This window comes from Sus scrofa, chromosome X, assembly GCF_054392235.1.
Source record: "Sus scrofa isolate SSC_HxYL_T2T_F1_AM1 chromosome X, Sscrofa_HxYL_maternal_Yorkshire_Landrace_v2.0, whole genome shotgun sequence".
NCBI lineage: Eukaryota > Metazoa > Chordata > Mammalia > Artiodactyla > Suidae > Sus > Sus scrofa.
In genome coordinates this window covers 124,761,663-124,774,774 of record NC_139401.1, presented here as the reverse complement: position 1 = coordinate 124,774,774, position 13,112 = coordinate 124,761,663, and the positions used below count along the sequence as shown (strand labels likewise).

The 13,112-nt window shown below is 41.2% G+C and overlaps 1 protein-coding gene and 1 non-coding gene across 37 annotated transcripts in view; both read left to right on the top strand.

The window, feature by feature from the left end:
- The window catches only part of ATP11C (ATPase phospholipid transporting 11C), a 180,488-nt gene that overhangs the window by 8,961 nt on the left and 158,415 nt on the right, over nucleotides 1-13,112 (top strand). The gene's annotated exons all lie outside the window — the stretch shown is intronic.
- MIR505 (microRNA mir-505) lies at nucleotides 1,932-2,011 on the top strand. The gene has a single exon (NR_038578.1). It is a non-coding gene; the product is annotated as a microRNA mir-505 (primary transcript).

Sequence of the window (13,112 nt, the reverse complement as noted above, 5' to 3'; positions counted from 1 at the left end):
TTCCCTTGTGGCGCTGTGGGATAAGAATCTAGCGTTGTTTGATCCCTAGCCTGGGAACTTCCACATGCTGTAGACAGGCCCAAAGAACCAGAAAAAAAAAAGTAATCAAAAAGTTGACATTTCTTTTTTTTTTTTTGTCTTTTGTCTATTTAGGGCCACACCCACGGCAGTGGAGGTTCCCAGGCTAGGCGTCTAATTGGAGCTGTTGCCGCCAGCCTACGCCACAGCCACAGCAATGTGGGATCCGAGCCCTGTCTGCGAGCTACACCACAGCTCATGGCAACGCCAGATCCTTAAGCCACTGAGTGAGGCCAGGATTGAACCCGCAACCTCATGGTTTCTAGTCGGATTCATTTCCGCTCTGCCATGACAGGAACTCCAGTTTTCATTTCTTGAGGTGGTTTTCTCCATCAGCCAGAAAGATTATATCTTCAGTGCCCTCCTCTTTGTTGGCCATTCATAGAAAACTTTAGTAAATACACTGTCTTCAGCTTCTCAAATTGTAAGAAAATTCCTATTCTTTTTGTTCAATCCCATGCATAAGCTTATGTTTCCTGTTGTCACTAGCATATCAAATCTTTGTGAAAACCAGAGGTGCAGTGTGAACTCCCCAAGAGCTCTCTGTCTCTTGACTTCCTGTGGGAAGTGTGTACTATTTGGATTCAGGGTACCACTTAGTTTTTGGTGCTGGAGATGTAATGCACTCTCTGTCCTCTGCACCCAGTTGCCATCAGCTGGGTGTGGATACCTGTGGTGAGAAGGCAGAGCAACCAGAGGAATTGTGGAGTTTGAGGGATTTGGAAACAGTTTTGTTGTGCAAAGAGCCTTAACCTTGTTAAAAGGGTTAGTGCAAATCCTAGTTGCCCTTTACTGCTTAGCTTGGGAATTGGGCACTGTAGTCCATAGACATCAAAGTGTTCCTCAAAATGTGGTCCTTAGACTACTTGCATAAGAATCATCTGGAAGGCTTATTAGAGATTCTTGGGCCTCAAACCTACTGCGCTTTTAGCAGGCACTCTAGGTGGTTCCTTGGGTACTCAAATTTGGGAACACCTGTATTTAATAAACACTGGACTATTTTCTGTGTACACTCTGTTCTCTGAACTTCATCTATAGTTTGAACGTAATACCTACTTTGCAGGGTTGTTGGAAATGTTTGGTAGGCTATTCAACACTATACCAGTTGTGTTGGAGGTCACGAGAGCCACACCCAGTTTGATGGTTTACTGGCAGAACACATAGGACTCAGCATGCAGTTGGACTCGGAGCTATGGTTTATTACAGCGAAAGGATACAAAGCACAGTCAGCAAAGGGAAAAGGCTCAAGAGGCCGAGTCTGGAGGAAGGCAGCTCTCAACAGTCCTTTCCCACTGGAGTCACACAGGTTGCGTTTAATTCCTCCAGCAACAAACTATCTACCAAGGAAGCTTATTTAGAGACTCAGTGCTCAGGTTTTTATTGGGAGGTGGTCACCTAGACACACACCTTCTGCTTGGTATATGCCAAAATTTGAGACTCCGAAAAGGAAAACAGCTATTTAGCACAAATCGTATTGCTTGTTCCAATAGTTTAGGCACACTGAGCCTCAGGGTGGTGGGGACCTCAGATACCAACTGTGTCTGTGTCAGGAGTATTAACCTTGCAAGCAGACCTTTTTAAGAATAGCGGTCTCAGGCCTGCTGTGTTAACTTTTTACTACGAGTTAGGAAATCCTGGTATTTTTCAGTGAAGGGAAATGACTTGCCCTTGACCATTAAGCCAACCAAGCAACAGAACTGAGTCTTGCACTCAGACTCCCAGCATTCATCACCTTCTTTTCATTGCTACACACACCATGCTTCTGGATTATGGGTTATTCCTTTTCATATTGTTGAATGCATTCACTGTTTGTCACTTGCAGCAGAAGAGCAGCCTGCCGGTGGTAAATTGATGCACTCAGTGGGGGAGCCAGGAAGTATTGATGTTTCTGCCAGGTTAGCGTCAACACTTGCTGGTTTCCTCTCTGGAGCATCACTGAGTTCGTGGATTTTCATTTTTTTCTGACTTTGGGACTTTTGTTACTGCCTCCACTTCTCCATGTTCCAGCAATTTATCCATAGTTCCAACATTCATTTGTATCACTCATTCATCCCATTCTATACATGGCTAGCTTTCAGCTCATAGGCAGCTAGTTTTAAAAATCCTTTTGCGTAACAGTTTCAAAAAGCACGAAGAGTATCTAGTCAAGGATGATTATGTAGGAAGAGCTGTCAGAAGGAAAACATTAGATAAAATTCTTGGGCTAATAAATGAATTTTAGGGTAATGTTTGTAAATAATTTATTTCAGGATTATTGTTTGAGCTTTATGGTCATAGAAAACTCCAGGGATAGCTCTCTGGTTGTTCTTAAGTTTCAGTCTCTCTCTCTCTTTCTTTTTCTTTTTTTTTTTTACTGTTATCAAAAAGGAAAATTAATAATTCTTTTATGATTTGGGGCAAAGAATAAATCAGGAAATCATACTGAAAGATGCAGTAATCCTGCAGATCAGCGGGGAGCAGAAGCTAGGAGGGAACTGTCACGAATAAGTAACAGCTGGGTAGAGCAGATTATATAAGTTACACCTGTTGTGTAAGCAGTGGGGATGTTCTCTAAGCTTCACAATTAATGTAGTTTGCAGTAATATGGATTAAGGGATCGGTAGTATAGTGCACAGTTTACTTTCGCTTCTTTTCTGAAAACATCCATGTGAATCAGAAGCTTCCTTTGAACACTCATGCCCTACTTGGGTGCCATAGGAGGTGCGTAATGCACAGTCCTGCTCTCCAGTAGCTTGCAATCTATTAGAGACAGAGGACCACAGAGAGGACTGACCTCACAAGGCAGTAAGCCGTCACTGCTATCCTCTTGAAGGCACACACAGTAAGTGCTGCAGGCATGCAGATGAGGGCACCTGATCTCACTCTGGCAACTGTGGCTGGAGGAGGAGGGATTTGTAGAGGAGACAGCTTGTGAACTAGGTGGTAGGGAACCCAAAGGATTGAAGTCCATGGGATTCTAGGGATGGGCAACCTCATTAGAGCAGGGGACAATTACCTGAGCAATCAGGCAGAGTTACTGCTTAGGGCATTTAGAGCAAGAGAACCAGTTAATTTAGAGGGCTTAGGTTCCAACTCTAAATGCAGCTGAGAAACCGAAACCATGGTCTTCAATGCTTTATGTTTGCTATAGTGAAATTGAGACTTTAAGAAAGGGAGCACATGGTAGTTTCCTGGTGGCCTGGTGGATAAGGCTTCCACATGGTCACTGCTGCAGTTTGGGTTCCATCCCTGGCCCAGGAACTTCCACATGCTCTGGGCGCTGCCAAAAAAATAAAAATAAAAAGGGAGCCACTGAGAGTAGAAATCAGGTTGTTTTTGTTTCCGAAGCAATAGCTCTAGGAATCTCCCTGTAGAAGCTCTCCTCTGAAACCCCTGATTCCAATGATGGTGGTCCTCAGTCTTAGGATTTGGTACAGGAACTGGGATGGGATAGGCATTGGGGAAATATTTCACAACCATGCATCATATAATTTTATATGACTGGTTATTTAGTTGTCCTTAGAAGATCTGCATACTCTTAGAAACTTACTACATGGGGATGGTATGATAGTTTATTATCTGAGTACTGGTGATCATTTAAAAATCTGGGGGGAGTTCTCTGGTGGCCTATCAGGTTGAGAATCCAGCATCACGGCTGTTGCTCGGGTCACTACTGTGGCATGGGCTCCATCCCTGGCCCTGGATCTGTATGCCATGGATGCGGACAAAAAGAACTTATAAAAATTTAAATACTGGGGATCAGGCCTTTGTCCAAGAGCACATTCCTTATAGTAACACTTGTGTTTCACTGCCACTAAACACTATGGCTCTTAGTAGACATGCAGACCTAACAATGTCATTGTTCCTTATTCCCACATAACCAGTTCATCATCACGGGCTGTTGATGCCACTTTTCTTGATCATCACGACTGCCACTCTCGTCCAAGTCATCAGCATACCTTCTCTTACCTATTTATTCCTCCTCCCGTGTTCCCTTTTTCAACAAATGGCGCCATCCCCTACCTAGTAGCTTGAGCTAGAAACACAGCAGTTGTCCTTAATACCCCTTTCCCTTCATCTCCCACATCTAATGTCAGCAAATCCAGTAGGTTCTTTTTCTGAAAGACCTCTTCAATCCATCCACTTCTCTGCTTTTGCATCCCCACCACCATCCAAGTCCAAGCTACCACTCTGACTTACCTGGACCATTGCAGTAGATGATCTCATCTGTTCCTGCCCTCTCCAATCCATCCTCCACTCAGCAGCAGAGGGATGTTCTACAAATGCCTGTCTGAACGCCTTCAGTGACTTTCCAGTCCTCTGGATAAAGACCTGACCAGTATGATGGCCACACTCTTCTTCACTTTTTTTTCTTTCACTTGAAAAAATTAAAATGTAATTCACATGACAAAAAGTTTACCTTTTTAAAGTTTACATGTTAGTGGTTCATTCATTATGTTGTGCAACCAGCACCATAATTCCAGGACATTTCTATCACCCTGAAAAGAACCCCTCTACCTATTTGCTATTAGGCCCAATCCTTCTGGCCAGCCCCTGGCAACCTCCAATCCATAGATCTATGGATTTGCCTATTCTGGACCTTTCCTGTAAATAGACTCTCTATACAATATGTGATTGACTGTTTCATTTAGCATGATGGTTTCAAGGTTTATCCATGTCATAGCATGTATCAGTATTTCATTCCTGGAGTTCCCCCTGTGGCGCAACAGGATCAGCATTGTCTGGGACACAGGTTCAATTCCTGGCTTGCACATTGGGTTAAGGATCTGGTGTAGGTTGCAACTACAGCTTGGATCTGATCCCTGGCCCAGGAACTCCATATGCCATGGCACAGCCAAAAAAATTACAAAAAACCAAAACCAAACTTCATTCCTTTTTTTGACTCAATAATATTCCACTTAGTGGATATACTAAAATATTCCACTGAATGAAATTTACCACATTGTATTTATCCATTCATCACCTGATAGACATTTGGATTGTATAATTTTATTTGTTGTTATTATGAGTAATGCTGCCACTTTGAACATTTTTGTACATGTTACTGTGTAGACATGTGTTTCCACTTCTCTTGGATAGATACCTAGAAGTGGAATTCCTAGGTTATATGTTTAATTCTATGCTTAGCATTTTGAGGAAATGCTAAACTTTTCCACATCTCTATTGTACTTACTTTAAAAAAAAAATGATTGGAGTTCCCATCATGGCTCAGTGGAAACAAGTCTGACTAGCATCCATGAAGATGCAGGTTTGATCCCTGGCCTTGCTTAGTGGGTTAAGGATCCAGTGTTGCCGTGAGTTGTGTAGGTTGCAGACGCGGCTGGGATCCCAAGTTGTTGTGGCTGTGGTGTAGGCGTGCAGCTATAGCTCCTATTGTACCCCTAGCCTGAGAACCTCCATATACTGCTAGTGTGGCCCTAAAAAGCAAAAAAAAAAAAAAAAAAAAAAAGATTGTGGTAAAAGACCTATAACATAAAATTTACCATCTTAAATTTTTTCTTTACAGCCCAAACCTCGGCCTGTGGAAGTTCCTGGGTCAGGGATCAAACCTGCCACAGCAGCAGATCTTTAACCTGCTATACCGCAACGGAACTCCTATCTTAAAACTTTTTAAAGTGTACAGTTTTGGAGTTCCCGTTGTGGCTCAGTGGTAAGGAACCTGACTAGTATCCATAAGGATGCAGGTTCGATCCCTGGCCTCACTCAGTGGGTTAAGGATCTGGTATTGCTGGGAGCTGTGGTGTAGGTTGCAGATACGGCTCACATCCGGAGTTGATATGGCTGTGGCATAAGGCAAGCAGCTGCAGTTCTGATTTCACCTCTGGCCAGGGAACTTCCAAATGCCACAGGTGCAGCCCTAAAATGCAAAAAAAAAAAAAAAAAAAAAAAAAAAAAGAAAGAAAGAAAGAAAAAATGTGTACAGTTTTGTAGTATTAAATATATTCACATTGTTGTACAACGTATCTCCAGGATTTTTTTCATCTTGCAAAACTAAAACCCCATACATTAAATACACCTCATTTCCCATTCCTTACTCTCCCCAACCCGTTAGCAACCACCATTCTCCTTTCTGTTTTTATGAATTTTGCTGTTTTGATACTTCATATAAATGGAGTTCTATCATATTTTTCTTTTTTTTTTTTCCTTTTTGTCTTTTTTTGTCTTTTGTTGTTGTTGTTGTTGCTATTTCTTGGGCCGCTCCCGCGGCATATGGAGGTTCCCAGGCTAGGGGTTGAATCGGAGCTGTAGCCACCAGCCTACGCCAGAGCCACAGCAACGCGGGATCCGAGCCGCGTCTGCAACCTACACCACAGCTCACAGCAACGCCAGATCGTTAACCCACTGAGCAAGGGCAGGGATCGACCCGCAACCTCATGGTTCCTAGTCGGATTCGTTAACCACTGCGCCACGACGGGAACTCCTATCATATTTTTCTTATTGTGACTAGTTTATTTCACTTAGCATAATGGCCTCAAGGTTCATCCATGCTATGTAGCATGGGACACACTCTCCTTCCTTTCTAAGGCAGATTGATGCTCTATTATATGTATGTATTGGAATTTGTTTATTCAGCCATCCATTGATGGGCATTTGTGTTGCTTCCATTTCTTGACAATTGTGAATAATGCTACTGTTAACCAAGGTGTGCAGATATCTCTTCAAGATCCTGATTTTAGTTCTTTTGGGTATATGCCCAGAAGTGAGATTGCTGAATCATATGGTAGTTTTATGTTTAATTTTTTGAGGCACCTTTGTATTTTTTTTCCATACTAGCTGCACCATTTTACATTCCCATCATCATTGCAAAAGGGTTCCAGTTTCTCTACGTTCTCACCAAGACTTTTTTGTTTTATTTCGGGGTTTTTTTGGTTTTTTTTGGTTAGGAGCCATTTTAATGCGTGTGTGGTGGTATCTTACGGTTTAGATTTGTATTTGTCTGATTAATTGAGCATCTTTTCATATGCTTTTGGTCATGGAGAAATGTTTATTCAAGTGATTTGCCCATTTTTTTATCCAATTTTTTTGTTTAATTGTAGAAGTTCTTTATATATGGTAGATATTAACCCTTTATCAGATACATGATTTTCAAATCTTTTCTTCCATTCCATAATTTGACTTTTTATTCTTTTGTTTCCTTTGATGCATAGAAGTTTTTAAATTTGATGGAGTCCCATTTATGTATTTTTGCTTTTGTTGCCTGTGCTTTTTAGTGTCATATCCAAGAAATCATTGCCAAATCCAGTGTCATGAAGCTTCTCCCCATGCTTTCTTCTAGGATTTTTATTGTTTTAGTTCTTACATTTAGATCTTTAATCCATTTTGAATCGACTGTTCTATATGGTGTAAGGATGTAAGATAAGGCTGTCCAACCTCATTCTTTTTTTTTTCTTTCTTTTTTTCCTTTTTCAGCTGTACCTGAGGCATATGGCAATTCCCGGGGCCAGGGATCAAATGTGAGCCACGGAGAGTTCCCGTTGTGGCGCAGTGGTTAACGAATCCGACTAGGAACCATGAGGTTGCGGGTTCGGTCCCTGCCCTTGCTCAGTGGGTTAACGATCTGGCATTGCCGTGAGCTGTGGTGTAGGTTGCAGACGCGGCTCGGATCCTGCGTTGCTGTGGCTCTGGCATAGGCCGGTGGCTACAGCTCCGATTCAACTCCTAGCCTGGGAACCTCCATATGCCGCGGGAGCGGCCCAAGAAATAACAACAACAACAAAAAAGACAAAAAAAAAAAAAAAAAATGTGAGCCACAGTTGTGGCCACGCTGGGCTGAGGATGGAACCTGCCCACCACAGAGACAACGCTGGAACATTAACCCACTGTGCTACAGTGGGAACTCCCAGCGTCATTCTTATGCACGTGGATATCCAGTTTTCCCAATGCCATTTGTTTAAGACTCTCTTTTCCTCGTTGAGTGGCCTTGGCACTCTCTTGTGGGAGATCATTTGGCCACATATGTGAGAATTAATTCCTGGGCTCTGTTCTGTTCTATTGGACTGTATATTTGTCTTTATGCCAATACTACATTGTTTTAGCCTTCTCTTTTCTTTCTTTTTTTTTCCTTTTTTCTTTTTCTTTTTCTTTTTTTTCCTCAGCACGCAGCAACTTGGTAAGGGATTTCAGTGCCCAGACCAGGGACTGAACCTGGGCCACAGCGGTCGAAGTACCAAGTCCTAACCACTAGACCACCAGGGAACTCCCTACACTGTTTTTATTACCCTAGTTTTGTAATAAATTTTGAACTTAGAAAGTACAAGACCTCTCACTTTGTTCTTTTTCAAGATTGTTTTGACTATTCAGGGTCCCCTTGAGATTCTCTGTGGATTTCAGGATGGATTTTTCTGTTACTTCAAAAAGTCATCCTCCCTTTTGCGCCTCATCCGCCATACATACCGTTTGCCTTGTCTAGTGACCTTTCCTTTAGTCAGCTGCCTGAACTCTTCCTCATCTCTCAGGGCTCAGCCTAAGCATCACTTCCCCAAGCAAGTTGTCCCTTATCCTTCCCTCAGGCAGCAGCAGGTCCTTAGGTTCTCATAGCACTGTGAACCTTTCCTCTATACTCTTATCAAAATTGACTTCATAGGAGTTCCTGTTGTGCCTCAGTGGGTTATGAACATGACTAGTATCTATGAGGTTGCAGGTTCGATCCCTGGCCTCACTCAGTGGGTTAAGGATCCGGCATTGCCGTGAGCTGTGGTGTAGGTCACAGATACAGCTCAGATCTGGCATGGCTATGGCTGTGGCATAGACCATCAGTTGCAGCTCTGATTTGACCCCTAGCCTGGAAACTACATGTGCTCAGGTGTGGCTCTAATAAAGCAAAAATAAATAAAAGTACTCACTTTACTATAAGTAAATAAATGATGTATTTGCTAATTAAGGTATTTTTTTAATTTTGTAAGGCTTTTTGATAACTTTTTAGTCTAGCTATTTTACAGATAATTGTTTTGCTTTGTTTTTTCCACACCCCCAGCATGTGGGAGTTCCCAGGCCAGGCATGGAACCTGTGCCAGAGCAACAACCCAAGCAACTGCAGTGACAACACAGGATCCATAACCCGCAGTGCCACAAGAGAACTCCCAAATACTTGTGTGTGTTTTTTTTTTTTAAATCGGGAAAAGGTTATGTCGAGATGTAAATACTTAGACTGGTATTACTTTTGTGAGTTATTGCAGTTTTGCTGGGTACGAGATATTCAGAAGTGCTAGTGGTAAGAGTCTCATTTAAGAATTTAATACATGAGGATGAAAATAATTTATTTTATGTGGATCAGAATTTGAAATGAGTTTTTAATTTTACCTTCAGTGTAGGCATTTGTGTTGTGTTAGGCTGTCTGCATGCAGAAATAACTGTTCTGTTCAGTACCTTGAATTACCAATCCATGACTTCATTGATATACTGCAGGTTTATACAGTTGTTTTAGTTGTAAGTTGTCTTTGCCTTCTTACAATTATAATAACAGCTAAAACCAGAGTAGTAAATTCCTGACAGTGTCTTAAGTGCATTACAAACATTAGTTCATTCTACACATTTGGTTATGGTATTTAGTCAGGGTTCTCCAGAGAAACAACCAGTGGGTGTGTGTGTGTGTGTGTGTGTGTGTATAAATACCTATATATTTATTATTTTGATATTTATATGTAAATATATAAATAAATTTCTTTGTTTTATGCACACATACACACACAGATATAAAGAAACTTAGAAAGAATTGGCTCACATGATTATGGAGGCTGACAAGTCCCAGGACCTGCAGTCAGCAAGCTGGAGGCCCTGGAGAGCCAATGGTATAGTTCCAGTCTAAGTGGGAAGGCCCAAGAATCTGGACAGCTGATAGGAAAGTTCCAGTTCAAAGGCTAGCAGGCTTGATACCTAAGACAAGCTTCAGTTCGTGTCCGAGGGCCAGTTAGGCTGTTAGGCCAGAGTGTCCCCTTGCACAGAGGACGGTCAGTCTTTTTGTTTCATTTATGCCTTCAGCTGATTGAATGAGGTCCACTCACATAATGGAGGGCAATCTACTCTACTCTGTTTACCAACTCAAATATAAATCTCATCCCAGAATACCCTCACAGACACATCAGAATAGTGTTTGACCCAAATAATCTGGGTAGTATGTGGCACAGTCAAGATGACACACAAAATTAAGCATCACACTTATATCATTAGGATCAGGTGAAAATGAATGAACAAATCTAAAGTGTGTGTAGACCAGGAATGGAAGACTTTACCATAAGTAACTACAGATTCTAGCCTTACCACCTGTAAATGAAGGGCTTGGACTGCTACATGGCCTGTAAGGCTCAGTGAAGTCTTGGAACTGGTAAAGGATCTTAGAGACCTTTTAGTTGTTTAGCCTGTTCATTTTACAGTTGAAGAAATGAACAGACAGATGGCAAATGGCTTGTTCAAGATTATTTAGTGAATGTGAGTTCGGAAATAGGAATTCGAGCCTCAGCTCCTCAGTTTCCTCCCCTGTGAACTCCGGGTTCCCAGGAGCTCTATGTTTAATTTCTCTCCAAGCTTTATAATTTCATATAATGTTTAGGCTTCATAGTCTAGCAAGTGGATTTTTGGACTCTTTTCTGTTGGGTTGTTTATTATTCTCAGGTCTCCATCTCTTGATTGCTCATTTGACTGTACTCTGCCTCAAATTTCATTATTTCTTTAACAGTAATGAGTGTGAACTAAATTGTCTGTACTTTGTATGGGAACAATGACATTTTAGGAAATGCTGTTCATGGGCTTTTAAGAATGGTTGTACCTTTGGTTTTACACTGACCTGAATGATTGGGGATTAAATGTAGGCTGAGGCCTTTGTTAGTACTATACTCTAGAATTGAACTCAACTCTGATAATATTAATCTCTTAGCCAACAGCTCAAATGGAGGAGAGCATTTTTGGTGAGGCTAGAATATGATGAGCAGGCTTCCTGGGGAGTACCACTGCCTTCTTTGCCAGTGGCCACCTGACGTTAATTCCCAAAGACACTCTTACTCATCCCTACTCAGGAACACAGTTAGCTGCGCAATGGTAGACAGAAAGGCAGCACTTGGATTGGCTGAGTCACAGCTGCTAGGAGACAGTAGAGAGCAGCAAGAAGACAATTCATAGGTACATATTTGAAAACTGTTGGTGTAGTGGAGCAGAATTGGGGTGCTTGCTATGTTTATTATTGCCAGTGATGAGTCAGCCAGAGGATAATGGCCATAGCAGGGGAGCAGTTTCATAAAATGGAATTCTGTAAATAAAATCAATTTACAAGTCATAATCATTTGTTACTATGGATTAGCTCCTGGGCTTTGATGAAAAGTATCGGTAGAATATATATCCCTGTTTTTTGTTTCTTTATTTGGGGCTTTTTTTGGCCATGCCCTTGGCATGCAGAAGTTCCTGGGCTGGGAATTGAAGTCACACCACAGCTGCAACCCAGGCCATAGCAGTGACAACTCCAGGTCCTTAACCCACTGCACCACCAAAGAACTCCATATATCCCTGTTCTGGAATGTGAGACAGTTCAGTTAAAATATTCTTGTGCAAATTTAGGCATATTACTTATCAAACATACAATGAAGGCAGTGTAATCAACATAAAATCAAATGAAATCAAATCAGAAGACATTAATGGATTTATAGAACCCATGCTATTTTTTTAATTTTTATTTTTTCTATTATAGTTGTTTTACAGTGTTCTGTCAATTTCTACTGTACAGCAAAATGACCCAGTGATACACACACACACACATATATATTCTTTTTCTCACATTATTCTCCATCATGTTTCATCACAAGTGACATGTTTCGTCATATAGTTCCTTGTGCTGAACAATAGGGTTTCATTGCTCATCCACTCCAAATGCAATAGGTTTGCATCTATTAACCCCAAACTCCCAGTCCATCCTACTCCCTCCCACTCCCCCTTGGCAACCACAAGTCTATTCTCCAAGTCCATGATTTTCTTTCCTGTGGAAAGGTTCATCTGTGCCATATATTAGATTCCAGGTATAAGTGATATCATATGGTATTTGTCTTTCTCTTTGTGACTTTTATCACTTAGTATGAGAGTCTCTAGTTCCATCCATGTTGCTTCAAGTGGCATTATTTTGTTCTTTTTTATGGCCGAGTAGTACTCCATTGTGTATATATATACCACATCCTCTTAATCCATTCATCTGTCAATGGACATTTAGGTTGTTTCCATGTCTTGGCTATCGTGAATAGTCCTGCAGTGAACATATGGGTGCATGTATCTTTTTCAAGAAAAGTTTTGTCCTGATACATGTCCAGGAGTGGGCTTGCTGGATCATATGGTAGTTCTATATTTAGTTTTCTGAGGAACCTCCGTACTGTTTTCCATAGTGGTTATACCCATTTATATTCCCACCAATGGTGCAGGAGGGTTCCGTTTTCTCCACACCCTCTCCAGCATTTGTTATTTGTGGACTTACTAATGATGGCCATTCTGACTGGTGTGAGGTGGTACCTCATAGTAGTTTTGATTTGCATTTCTCTAATTAGTGATGTTGAGCATTTTTTCTTGTGCCTGTTGTCCATCCGTATATCTTCTTTGGAGAAATGTCTATTCAGGTCTGTTTTTCAATTGGGTTGTTGGTTTTTTTGGATTTTTGTTTGTTTGTTTTTTTGCTGTTGAGTTGCATAAGTTGTTTGCATTTTAGAGATTAAGCCCTTGTCAGTTGCATTGTTTGAAACTATTTTCTCTCATTCTGTGGCTTTTCTTTCTTTCTTTTTTTTTTAAGGCTTCCTTTGCTGTGCAAAAGCTTGTCAGTTTGATTAGGTCCCATTGGTTTATTTTTGCTCTTCTGTTGCCTTAGGAGAAGAACCCATGTTTGGAATTAATAATTTACATAGTCATGAAATTCATGTTGCATCAACAAATGTCTCTTTAGTTCCTAATATGTACCTAGCATTGTGGACGTTTTTTGAGGTATGGGACTGGAAACTTCTCTCTTATGGTACTTCCATTAACCAGCAGCATAGCCTTAGGAAAATCACTTCCTTTTTTTTTTTTTTTTTGGT